Genomic DNA, 14,577 nt, shown 5'->3' with positions numbered 1-14,577 from the left:
CGACTCAAGATCCTAGTAGATTCCATTTATCTTCCTGGAACACAAACTTCTTCTCCCATGTTGCTTCCGTTCAAATCTCAGGTCATCAAAGCTACAGCACTGCAGGACCAGGTACCATATCTTCAGCAAGGTATCATATCTCCTTCAGGTCCCTGCTACAAAGGAATCTGCCTGAAATAAGATATTCTGATGGGGGTTTAGCACATCTCTGACCATCCTCTGGTCAAATGATGGCGTGATCCTGTTCTTGCATATCCCACTCCTGTGAGAACACCACGTTGCACACTCCTTCCAGTAAAAGTGGGGGTCTGATGAGAAAAACATATTCCCGACTCTCCCCAGCTTGCCTCCTGGAGAGGCGTTTGTCAGGCTGATTGTTTCTGGTCATCTATCTTTGGCACGTCATGTTTATCATGTTCATAGCTCTCCATGGCAGCAGGATGATTTCTTTCTGTTCATAAAAGACAATTGGGAAAATTAGTTGGTTTCAGTTTAACAAGGTAATGATCCAATTTAGCAGAGATCAAAGCAAGCAGTGTGGCAAATGCAGAATGGTGAAATTAAGTTACTTCATTAATGTACAATGCACTTTTCCATCTTACAGCAGAATGATTGACTATCCATTAGTTTTACTGATCTGCAATTAGCAATTATCAGCAAAAGTTTCCTCTCTGTAGGCAAGTAAAGGTCTGAATCCTGTTGCTACTTCCAGACAGCAGCTCTTTCCACCTTGTAAAATCATATGCAATCTAGGAGTACAACGTAGTGGCCAGTTATAGAAGGACCTCTTCTTTACCTGTGACTTCTTTTTCTGATTGATGTGTCATAATACAATGAAAAAATATGTGTGTGCTAATGGTCTTCACCATTACACTGATGGATAATTTGATGACTGGCAGTACTCTCAAATATAGAGTAAATCAGTAAAAAATACATTTGTCTCATCCATTTTGGTGATGTGTCTAGCAGCCAATAACTCCTCCTCAGCAGATATTACTAGCAAAATCGACAGTAGCCATTCTGTAAACAAAACGATTGACAGAGGAGGTGGAGCCTTTTGCAAGCTTTAACTGGTATCTGACAGTGTGAGAAGGATTTAGGTTTGGATTTGTGCTTATCTGCACGCATTTTCTTGTTACCTTCCAAGACGATTCTATGTTCATTAAATTCTCTGATGACAATTATGTCACTTTGTTCATTTTTTCCCTCCTTCAATCTTCATAGATGTAGGAGAATATTATCTTTATTTATATAGTATTCATCTGTTCCTGTTCCTTCTTCCTCATTCAGACTGACGAACGCACAGTCATCTGAAATATGCCGAAGTATTTTTGTTTCAACAGAGGCTCCATTAATTTTATCCTGCGCGGTGGTTTGTACAGGTATGCATATGCCTGCTCATTTCTTTGCCTGTCCTCCCTTAATGACTTTTGGTCTTGCTGTCGAACTTCAAGCAAATTTGACAGCTGGGAAAATTCTTAAATATATTGAGATCTTACAAGACTTTTGAAATTAGGTTGTCAGAGGGAGAAAAGAGAAGCTATTAACAGAGAAGCTGCCGTTTCAACTCCTACCAGACATCAAACAATCTAAAAGAAACAACAACGTAAGAAAAAGTTGAATTTGGCATTTTCATCTTGTTAGACATCAGAGAGTCTAGAGGACACATGTCCATAACAAACCAGGCTTCCTGCATTGCTTTACTTAAGTTACGTATCTCTCATAATTCCTCCTTGAATAAAGAAGTACTGCCTTTGCTGAGTGAGGATGATCTGAAGGCAAACTGCGAGCGACAAAAGCACCTTAAAATGGAAGGTCACAAGGGGCACAAAGAAGGAGAGCTTCATGCAGCCATCGGTGTGTGCTGCATGGGCTGTGAGCAAGGGCAGTAGCTGACTCCTGTGTGAGTCCTGTGTGCTTGGGGCTGTGGCACTCGTCATCACTGCCGCTGCCCCGGGCGCACAAGGAGCAGGGCAAGTGGCGCTGCTTCCTACTCTGGAGTTGGTTTGCCCAAGTCTTCTGTAATAAAATATAATAGCACCCCTGGATTTCCCATCCGTAAACAGTGTGTTTATCCAGGTTGCCTATTTCTAGCACTCTAAACACCCTTAGACAGATTATTGTGGGGTATTTCCAAAGAATTACTTAAATATTCAATGCCTTTGCTACCTGTACTCCTGCAAGTAGCTGGGCCCATCTAAAGCTTGTCATTACTTTTTCTATGTTTTACTTATATATAGTATGCACAGACTTACAAACAGTGACTCATTGGGGAAATGTGGTTTGTTTGGGTTTTTTTGTTTGAATTTGCCATTTTGTTTTTAATGTTTTAAGTTATACCTTTGCATACGTGTAGACATGCACGTAAATTTTCCTAGGTGTCCTTCTAGAGACATAGTCACACTCCTATATGAAAATAGGAGTCAGTGTAAGTGGCCATGTAACCTGCCAGCAGATAATTTGTACATTCCTTTTGGAAGAGGCATCAGGTAAAAATATTAATTTTGCTACTGAATATTAAGCTACAAGCAAAAGCTTGCCAAGTAGAGAGATTTGCAGTTTGTATAACTTGATTTTCCATGCTTGCTGACCATATTGTTCGGTATCTAGTGGGCTACATTTGACATCAGGAATGCTATTTACATTTAGTCAAACACTTTGAAAGTTACTAAATTGTCCGTGCGTCTCAAAAATATGCATGGCTTTTCCCCACACACACACCTTTCCATCTTAGCAAATCTGTTATCAGTGCAATTACTGGCTTTATCAGCACTGAGGAGCTGTCAGAAACAGAGTCCTGGTAGACAATCTATTCACTCTGCAAAGATAAAATGACTGATGTCCCTTGCACGGGGACCCGGCATCTCCTCTGGGCAATGCAATTGGGGAAAGATTTGAGTTCCTGCCTTATGCTAGAGCTTCTCCTCCTCTGCCATGCTTCATTGCTCTCTTGCCAGCATCGCTAGGGAAGATGTCTGCACTACCTTCTTTGAGAACTCTGTCCATCCTGATCAGCATGACATGAGTCATATGTAGGACACCGATGACAGCAGTGAAACTAAAATAAATACCTATTCAGGCAGTGGGATTTCACTCGGGCCATAGAATTATGCATCACAGGTAATAGAAAATATTCTAGAATTTCCACTTAGAAAGATATGCATGCCATACCCTAACAGCATACATCAGTAAATATACTTGATGCATAATAGGGATTCATAGGATGTTTGGGTGGTGGAAGTACATCTCCTCCAGGAAGACATTTTGACAGTTTAAGTGACTGCTTTGCTCCCTCAAAGCAGGCAGCCTGCAAGATGTGAGGCAATGATGAACTCTGTTTACAATTACAAACCCACTCCTAAGAGACACTTTACGAAACTAACACCATCATAGCAGATGATGACAGAAGAAAAAGGCTCAGGAGACCTTTGCTTCCACTTACAGTTACTATCATGTAAGAGATTAGCAGGACTTGATTCCCTTCCAGGAGATACCATAAGATAGATGACATTCTTGCCACTGAGACCATGACTGAATGTGTCTCCCAAGGGGCTGCTTCTCTCGCAGTGGGTAGAACCTCCGACCTTCTATAGCAATGCAAAATATGGTCTCTGATGTCAGAGTTAGTGACAGGGGGTAGTTTAGGCATGCTCCAGTAGAACAGGACATTGCTCTTGTCACGATAATAAAGAACATTTGTAGTTGGCTCTCAATTAACTTCTCACTTTTTTTTCTGCATTCAGGGACAGTTATAAGGGATTCACTTATCTCACTAAATTTGCTTTAATATGCCATGCAAGAAGACTGAAAAATCCACCATGCCTTTCTGAATCCAGTCCTCCTCTCTGGAGAGATGACATTTCAGCTCCAGGTGAGGCAATTACAGAGCTGATTGCAGGGGATGGAAACTGCTGTATCAACTCCCTGATTAAGAACTTGATTTGTATTTATTTATTTTTGATAGATGATTTATTTAGTTTTTCCATAACTAAATGCAATTGACACTCCATTGCAAGGTTTCACATGAATAAACTATTTTATTGTTGTCTTGGGTAGATGCCATTAGTGGGAAATATTAGAACCTTCCATTTTTGGACCGGGAATTGGAGTGTGAATTTTAGTGCTGCCTCATGTAAAAATCGCTCCGTTCATTTTCAGGCATGGAAAGATTTTGGATCTGGGAAATAAATGTCTTTAATGGACCACACAGGAAGCTTTCCAGCTGTCCTGGGTTTATCTGGGGTGGAGTTAACTTCCTTCTTAGTAGCTAGTGCAGTGCTGTGTTTTGGCTCTGATGTGAGAACAATATTGATAACTGCACTGATGTTTTCGGTTGCTGCTGGGTAATGTTTATATTAAGTCAAGGAGTTTTTGGTTTCTCGGGCCTTGCCAACAAGAAGGCTGGAGGGCACAAGAAACTGGGAGGGGACACAGCCAGGACAGCTGACCCCAACTAGCCAAAGAGCTATTCAATACCATGGGCATCATGCTTGGTATATAAACTTGGAGTGTTAGCTGGGGGGGGTCGTTGCTCGAGGACTGGCTGGGCATCAGTCAGAAGGTGGTGAGCAGTTGTACTGTGCACCACTTGTTTTCCTTTCTCCCTTTTTCTTTTGGATTTTATCCTTTTCCCCATCTTTCCATTATAACTGTTATTATTATTGCTGTTATTATTGTTATTATTATTGCTCTTTCCTTTTTTAATTCTGTTTAAACTATTAAATTGTTCTTATCTCAACCCTCCAGTTTTACATTCCTTTCCGATTCTCCTTCCCACCCCTCCGGGTGGGGGGAGTGAGCAAGCGGCTGTGTGGTGCTGGGTTGCCAGCTGGGGTTAAACCCTGACACCAGCACTTCTGAAATCTTTGGTATTTCTCCATTCCCAATGTTGTAGCACCGTTACATGCATTACTCATTCCTTGTATAGTCCTTCCAATTGCTTTCCTAGGTGGGCTTCTTCCCTATTCACTTCAAAGACCACAAGTCTGAGTTAAAATGTCTCCTCTTTACCATTTTAATCTACAAAATAGTAAGCCTGAGTGACTGGTTAACTGGTTGATGTCACCTTTGTGTCACAAACCTGTTAGAACTATCCCATCTGAGCAGGTATCTGATTTCTGGTTTGGGTTCCCATGCTTTGAGGCTGAGCATTTTAAAATTTCCTCAGCCTGGACAACACAAGGATGCTGTGCATTTGCTTCTACACAGTCTCCTGTGGGATGAGCATCCGAGGTGGCCATCCCTTTTACTGTGCCCTTGTCGCATTTCCATGTGTATCCTAAATGTCTTAATCAGTTTAGAAACACTCCATAAATTTCACTATAACAACTTCAAAATATTAATTCAAATGCATAACATATCTGTTGATTCCCCAAATCTTCATATTTTGTGGGGAAAATGGAGCTGTTGGGGGCACCCTACTGGGGTGGAGCAGAGTGGAAGGTGCTGCTCGGTGGTCAGGAGCACTGCAGTGCCACGGACAGCACGGGCAGGGAGATGCTCTGCATTAGGAGAACTTGCGGGAGCAGTGCTGCATCACGGCGATGCCTCCTCAAGACCCTCATCCTAACCCAGACTAGCTGAGAAGAAAGCACATATGCTGTGCAGGGGGTGTGTGGCTCACATTCATAAATAGACTGGTATGATGAGAATAATGATAGGAACAGAAATTGTCAGCATGTCCGTCAGCTACTTCTGTGGCTGTAGTTGCAAGTGAGTGAATTAATTCCTTTTGGATACTGGGACTTTACATCTCTACAGTTAAAGAAAGGATGGCTGCTGGGGGCTTTCTTTGTCCACCACCATCTCTGGTGAGCTGTGGGCTCACTCCAGCGCAAGGACTGATGCAGTCCACATTGGTGTGCACAAACATCTGACCTAAAAGTGACTCATTGTTTTTACCGATCAGAGGTAGAGCTGGAAGTGTGCCTATCTACCCTATAATTAGCAATGCTAATTAGTGGGGCTTCAGGCTGGCTCTGACTGACCATTTAGGCAGCAAATAGAAGGCAGCCTTAGCTCTTTGTCTAGGGCTGAGAGAGGTACAGAATGCCCTTAGAAGTTGATGATGGCAATGGCATTTTGTAGGAAAAATGCACATAACAGAGGATATTACTTACATTTTTCATGATCACAGATACCTCAACGTCATTAGCTCCAAAGAGCTGTACTGTTCTGAAGTCATATCTTCTTGCTGTCACTGCTCCTTCTCCATCAGTGTGCCCATTACATCGTCAGTGCTTTGGGACATTTTCCCCTCAATACTTTAATCTCTACTAATTCAAAATGTTTCTGTTTTTGTCCCTCATCTCTTTTTCTGACTTCTACAGATCTTTTGCAATATTTCTGTCATCTCCAAAGTTTGATTGGCTTCCAAGGCAGCACCATCTGTCTATTTAACTAATATGCTTCTCATGCCTTCTTCCTGATCACTAAAGGTGATGTTAAATAAGAACAATCATAAGACAGATTCCTCTGCTATCTTTTTTAGCTGCATCTGACAATTTGATGCTTCAAAAATCTATCGTTACCCATTGTTTACCATCAGTCAGCCAATTTTCTGGCCAGATATGGTGCTCATATCCAGTTCTGTTGAAATTATTTTTTTCAGGGGAATTTATATTCATCACAGAAGAAAATTAATCCTGTGGTAAGATAGGTGTGATGAATTGTTCTCTGCTTGCGCTTATCCTCTCCACTGATAATGGAACAACCTCTATGTCCCACCTTAACTCCATAAAAATTTGTTAGATTAATATAAATGTCTATTTCTCTCCTACTTGTCTAAGATACTCCATAGCCATTTTCCTTTTGAATTGCTTGGAGAATTCAATAGTGCAAAATGATGTTACCAATATCAGGCACTCTCAGCTGCATGAATTCTTACCACATTTTATATTAGCAGTGATTTATCTGAAAATGGTTGACAGAGAGTTAATAAATAGTAATCTGTTTTAAAAGCATATATAATGTTTATTCCAAAATTGTTACATCACCAGCAGACATTACAGAAGTTTGAAAGCAATTTATTGACCTAGATAACAATCTCTGTGTTTAATTGAAACATTTATTATTCACTTAGTAATCTTTTATGAACCGTTAAGAAAATAAATGGAATATGAAGTGTGACAGCAAGTTTCTCAATAAGGTCTACACTAAAAGGACAAAAAAATCCCAACTCTAATCTCTGCCTCAGGTTGTACATAAAATCTATTGAAACAGCACCAATTTATTATTATCCGTACTCTCAGCAGAGCACATGAACCCAACACGTGAATGGTTTACATGCCTAGCTAGACAAGAAAGTGATGTTATCTTAGTAAGCCCTGGGGCTGGAAGGCTCTGATGAAGACCCTATACTCACCGTGCTGTGAAACAGAAAGAGAGAAAAAAGACCCAACAGAAATCCCCTCTAATACTCCCTACTTTACTTTTCAGTGTAGCCTATTTGAACTACAGTTGTCCTTAGGGTCACAACTAAGGAAAGAAGACCCAAACTTCTTTTAGTAAAAGTTTGATTTCAAGTAGCCTCTGTCCTCTTCACGTTAGCTGGTAGAAAGCACTCTGAACCCTTCACACCAACAACAGACAAAAGAAAAAGGATTCATAGTGCACTTTGGTTTGAATATATTATGGTCACTGAATTGACACCACTCTTCTTCCAAACATTTTTCCCTGGAGTGTTTTCAGAGCTCCCCATGGCATTTGTCATTATACCAGTGTTCTTTTTATATTTACTCTGCTTTTGCAAAGTGCCACATGGAAAGGCAAGAAATGTGACAGTGTAAGTAAAGGACCCTCATGTTAAAAAACTCAAACCGAAACAGCAAAAACACCCAACAAAAGAAAACAACAGTGGGATCAAGCAGCTGTGATTTTCTTCTTTGTAACATTAGTCTTCTCAAGATCAGCTGTGGGCTGAAGAATTAGAAGAATATATGCTTTGAAAACTAAAAAGTTGCCTTTGTTTGTTCCTGACTTTCACGTATCCACAATACAACCCCCTTAGTTCTAAGACTGGCATAAATTAATAGCTATTGTTGGGGGAGAACAGCCAGAAACTGAGACCTAAAAATGTGTACAGAGCTTGAAATGGTCTCACACTAAACCACGCAAGACCTTCCAATAGCCAGTAAGGAAACTGTTTGCGTTTATTGCATGGGCTTCTTGTAGGAAGAGGACTCCAGCATTCAGTGCTTAAGACTTTTTCATCCATATGTGGAAATGTTAATGAGAAATTGCTTCTTGAAAATCATCTGAGCTTGATTAGTTGCCAGCTCTTGACATGACGGCCAGGACCTTCATGGCAGCGTTATCCAGCGCTTCCTCGAGAGCAGGGCAAGTCCCCTGCTGCTTGCTAGAGTCAGTGGAGTTTACAGCAGCGAGGAGACACCTTTTGACTCATCCTTCCCTAATGATGAGGGGATGAAACACCGCCGGCATGATGCCAAAGGAGAGGAATCAGCTCCTGCTGGGAAGATGGCTTGTCAGCCAGCAGAGCCAGCCTGCTGTTGAGGGGGATAATCATGTCATCTAACTCCTTCACAAAGACTTCAGCTCCATTTTTAAAATTGCTTCTCACCCATTTGATAGTCAAGAAAACTTCAGTTAATTTCCAGCCTAAAACTATTCATGATCAATTTATGCTTCTTTGCCCCTGTGCCAGTGGCGCCATTAGCTTGCAGAGCTGATTTCCACAGTTCATTTATAAAGGGAAATCAGTTTTCCTCTTTGAAATTCTTCTTGTAGACAAATTTCCCAGTCCACAAGTTATCTGACCTGCACATCTCCAGCTTGAATGAATCTTCATTGAACATGAGTGAGCAGAGGCACACCTAGCAACCCAGCACCTCACACAATAATACTGATCCTTCTTTATCTCTGCAGGATAGACATGTTCTACTATCTGCAAAGATTAGGTTTGGCTTTTTATAGCTGCGTAACACCGGTGGCTTAGAGTCCATTTGCAGTTTGATTATTGTGTCAGGTCTTTTTTTTTCCACTGCTGAACTTCCACACCCCAGCAGGAACTCTTGTTATATACTTTTAAATGTGCATAACATTTTTACAGTGTTAATATATTGTAATAAATAGAATGACTTTGCAGTTTACACTATTGCATTTATTTCCATTTCCATTATTCCAGTGCCCAAAGTCATCTAGTTCTTAATCTGTAATATGCTGAACATCTCCCGCAATGAAGAAGGTTTCTCAACTTTGTGCTATTAGCAAATTAAATTTGCACACTGAAACTTTTTTTTTGTTTGCAGAAATTAATGAAAATATTAAATAAGATTAGCCCTAAGGATGATCTTGAGTTTTGCTGATGTTATAAAATTATTCAGGGTAGTAAAAACCAAAACTGATCTTAGGGTTCTGAGGGAGTAATAAAGTGGCAGATTAAATTCAATGTTGATAAATGCAAAGTAATGCACATGGGGAAAACAACACTAAATACATATATACGATGATAAGATCTAAATTAGCTATTATCATTCTGCAAAGAGATCATAGAGTCACTGCAGATTGCTCAACAAAAGCATCTGTTCGTTGCTCTGCGGCGGTCTGAAAAGGTAAACAGTATGTAAGGTATTAAAACAACCAACAGCAGCAGGGAAAGCAGCACTGTGCCACTGAATAAGCCCAAGATTTGCCTGCGTCCTGAATACTGCGTGCATGGCAGGTCACCATGTCTCAAAACGGAGTAGGCAAAAACTAGTGAAGATACAGAGAACAGCAACAAAGACAATCAAAAACGTGGGATGGTTTCTGTCCTAGGAGAGATTAAATAGACTAGAAGTCTTCACCTCTGAAAAGAGGTCACTAGAAGAAGTGATAGAGCTATATAAAATAGTGGCTGGAAAGAAAAGGTGAATAAGGAATAGTTATCCTTTCTTCCGCTGTGAGAGGAGCTTGGGAGCATCAAATGAAACTATGAGGCTGGATTTCTGTAACAGACAAGGAGGAGCTAGCTGCTATTTTGCAAGAATTCCCAAAATGCATACACACATAAAGCAAATACCAGGACAGCATTTCCCAGTTTTCTTTAGACACATAGCATTCATTAGATGGAAAAGTGTTGTGCTTTGCAAATATAACTTCCTTGGACACTACTAATACTAGTATTATCTTAAAACAACTAGGTAAAGTTTTGCCTTTTTTTTTTTTTTTTTTTTAAGGGGGGACTATTTCATATAGCTTGTAGAGATAAGAATTTGATTTTAAATGGTCTGTATTCTTTCATACTCCTTCTATCTTTTATATTTGGAATGTTTCCAGCAAAATCCAGGCAAATGGCTGTCAATCTGGTCTGTGACTTTGGTATAGTACCCATAAAATTAACCGGACACAAATTAGTATTAGCAGGACATCTCCTGATCATCAGGAGATCAGTTGTCACTTTCAATGACACTTGCTGCCACCCTGATCCCACAGGGAAGAAAAAAATAAAAAGTATGGTAAGATCAGCCCAAAAAAGAGTACTAGTCCGGGATAGTTTGGGAAATATTAATTTTTTTCCCCAATTGTCAGAAGCAGCTTATCCTTCCAGAATCCCTCAGGGCTGTTTTAAGTCAGATTAAGACATCATTTATACTGACAGACTATGTGAGAAATGGGATCAGACCGTCTTGTGTGGGTCCCACTGGGAAAGTGAAGAACTCCAAAGATTTGCTGAATACATACTGCCTCAAAAAGCTTAAACTCTGCCCAGCTGTCAAGCGGCCTCTGGTCATTCCCAGAGAGAAGTACAAGACACATTTCCCAGTTTGTCTGTCAAATGGAGGAATCAGCATGTGCCCCAGACTCTACAAGAAAGAAGATCGTAGGAATTGTAAGTGGCAATATTACCTAAATACTGTTTTGTTTGAGCAGAGGCCAGGATAAAAAGCATTCACAGTTAATTCCAACCCACTTGAAGCCAAAGAGGATTTTTGGGGGAAAAATAAATATGAAAATTTTAGTAAAACTTCCTCAGTTTGTTGGGAATTCTGGCATGGTAGCTGTGTAGCTTACTTAAAAGGTCAACGAGAATCTCATGAATAAAACCTAACATTAAAATGAAAACACAGTATTTAAAATTTCCCTGGCTCTCCTTGCTCAAAAACTGATTAAGCACAGAACTGCTGCTATCCTGTAAAATGCTTGTAAATGAGTCATCTTCTCATCAGCAAAGCCCCAAAAGTTCAGATACAATTGCCTAAGAAAGAAGATTTTCAAAACTATGGCATATCAGTTGGAAGATGCTGATAACTTCCACTTTGCAGGAGGCTCTGAAAAAAAAAAAAAACAAAACTGAAAAAAAAAAGCTCAGATAACTTCTCTTTTAAGGTTTCCCCAGCTGACTGATTAAAAAAAGTCACAACAGAAAAGTCAAAAGTCACATTTTCTCCAGCATTGCTGAGAATCCTACTATCTGAGCAATTACATGAGATAAAGATACAAAGCACTAAAGGACTGTGAGATCAGATTTAGTCTTCTAATTTTTTGCTGCTTTTTAAAAAAATAAACAGGGGGTGGAGTGAGGAGGCAGCTTTTCTTTTTTAAATTACATTTGTATCTTAGGAAAAAACCTTATTGGAGATATGCCACGGCCAGAGCGGGGAATATGCTTTTACTAGATTTTGTTGTTTTGCTTGAGGAACTGGTCTAATTTATATCAGCTAAAAGCACTTTTTAAGATGAATTGAAAGCAGAAGGACACCTGAGTTTATACTTTCATGAATCTCTTTTAGATATCTTTGAAGGACAAAATTGAAGGTCGTCTTTACTGTCTATAGAAGCCAGTCAGAAAACTTGAAAATGATAAATTTTGCTCCAGACGATAACTAAGGAGAGACAGAGGATTTTGATCCTCAGCAAAATCTTTCTTTTACTGTTACAAGGTAATATATTTAGTTGCCTCTGGACATAGTAGCTGAGAATTGGACTAGTGGTTTATTATAGCAAATAGTGGATTTGAGGGACAAAGAGGAAGTTTCTAGGGAAAACCTTTTGATATAGCGTATGTGATAAGGTGTGGGTGGTCTCTCTTCTTGGCTGGTTCTCTCTGCTCATGCTGTTCTTGGGTTTAATCAGAAGGTCTTTTTCCTTTCTCAGATGTTGATGATGGACTTTACATGTCAATGGAGATCCTAGGGAGTTCCCACAGACATTTTCTGGGTATGAGAAGTTTGGATTCCTGCAAGGACAAGCACAGGGTGGATAACAAAGGGACCTTGGATAAGCTTGCCAAGACACGTCAGGCTGACAGAGCCATGATTTGCAGTCCCTTTCCTGAAATACTGGGTTTTGCTGTGCTGTGCTGTGCTGTGCTGTGCTGTGCTGTGCTGTGCTGGGGTATTCAAGCAAAGTGGGAATCTCAGTCGCAGATTTACTGGAAAAGCCCCAGGTGAGAAATCATCTGATATATGGCAACAGTAAACTTCTGGGATGGAACAGAGCATTGCCCTGAGGCAGGGGCGAGCCTTGTGAGGAGACATGAACTTCTCTTTGGAAACACCCCCCCATTCAGAGGGAATTGCACATCCCGATGCAGGAACAGGTACCTGGCCTTTGCACCACCTCCACTGCAGCATCAGGCACCTTTGGGGACAGGCAGGAAAAGGGGCACAAGCAGGTGGGTGCAGGAAGAAGGAATGATGGGCAGCAAGAGAACAGCGATCTTCTACAAAGAAACAAGAACCTCAGGAAAAGGATAAAGAGATTCAGAAAGAAACACACAGGACTTCCCAGGGGTCCGCTGCTGCGTAGTGTGACCCACTGTCCCACAGCCACCACCAGAGCTACAACGGTGCAAAGGTCTGTCGTTATCTCCGCACCCAGGCAAGGGAAGAAACCTGCCGATTCCAAAACTGTTGTAATAAGATGAGAAAGGCTTTTTGGCATCTAATAGGCTCAAACAAACCTGGAGTAAGGGTAGCCCGTCTTACCAGAAGGAAAGATTTGCAGAGGAAGAGAAAATACACACTCTATTCATTTTTACAAGCTTTATTTTTCATTATCAAATTTTTAAAAGCAAGCAAGCAAGCAAACAAACGAACAAAAAAATCCCAAATCCTATCTGCCTGCTGTGCCTTCATTGGATTACTGAGATATATACTTGCTGAATCAGAATGTAGATATAAGACCTCTCTTTTTTTTTAACAGCATCAGTTACCTGCCACTGTTTTAATATATCAGGAGCTGGTTCCTCCTTTTTGGAGCAGTGCTATCTCCAGCCTGCAGCATGCATTTCACAGCAGAACGTCTTATGAGAAATTCCCTCTGGGATACCTTGAGCTCTACTAGAACTGGAAGAAAGCAGCTTCAAAGACAGTTTGCTTCCATGATTTTTGCTTTTTTTAAGTCTGTGGTTTTACTCTCCAGTTTGGAAAACCAGATCAACCAGTTGAAGTTAATCAAGCACTTTACACGGGGGTGGACGGTACACCATTTAGAAACTGATGGCCGATTTCTAAGGAGATCTGACACTTCTCTTTCTGCAGAGATGCCAGGAGAGTGGGAAATGGGGATCTTTGCAGGAAAGAAAGGCATGGAACAAAGAAAATCCTCTGGCAGAGTGTCAGAGCCTGGGAGCAGTGGCAAGCAATGGGACTGTCCTCACAGAGGCAGGCAGATCAGTGGGGAGGCAAGGAAGAAAAACACACCAGGAGCTTGCAGGGCAGGAGGTGTGGGGACAGCTACCTCCTGCTGGGCTGTTGAGATTTCAAGGGTGGCTGTAAATAGGACTGAGACCCAGAGACCGGAGCATTCATGGCTGAAGGGGTTGGAAAGCCCTTGCTGACTGCATAGCTCTAGGAGGCTCAGGACATCATCCGTACTTGCATAACACAAGTAATTGATGCTCCTAAGCATCACAGGCCTGGCCTAAGGACAATGGTCTGAACCCGATGGCTTTCTGAAACCCTGTCTGGATGCCAGCTGCCACCCTTGCTGTTCATGCTAGAGCAAGGCTTGGAAATTTGCCCCCAGGCTGCAGGACTGGACACCTTGCTGCTCAAGCCTGCACCTAGGAAAAAGACACTGCATCAGGGCAGCCCACAGGCATCACAAATGTAAAGTACAATATTGCCTGCTTAAGTACTTTCAGATTCCCCACTAGCAAAAGAGAGATCTCTGTAAAGCCTTATTGAGCTTTTATTTTTTCATTTAATATTTTCAGATGTTAACAAATCCAGCAGTGATTTCATCCTCCTTGTAAAATGAGGTGATTAAGATCTTTCCTATCACAGAGGGCTCCGTTTTTCCTTCATGCCACAGTCTTTATTCCCTATGTGATAATGTGGTAGCATGCTATAGTGCCACTCGACTTGTCAGGAATATTTTTTAATGTTTTTCTTTATGAAAGAATTCCTATCTTCTAAACACTTGCTCTAATCCTCCTGGAACAATCTCTGTTTCAATTATTAAAAGTAACCTCTTAGACTCACGCAATTAAAAACAAATTTATTTGAAATGTTAGATTGTTGGTTAGAGGAGACTTCAGTCTTCTTACGGTTTCTAATTCCTTGAGCAGTGACACTGAAACCAAGATTTCAGCTGGTACGGTGCACAGTCATTCCATCAGTCAGTGTCTGT

Source organism: Falco punctatus (genome assembly GCF_963210335.1).
Source record: "Falco punctatus genome assembly, chromosome: 8".
In the NCBI taxonomy this organism is placed as follows: Eukaryota; Metazoa; Chordata; class Aves; order Falconiformes; family Falconidae; genus Falco; species Falco punctatus.
Note: the sequence above shows the minus strand (reverse complement) of the source record.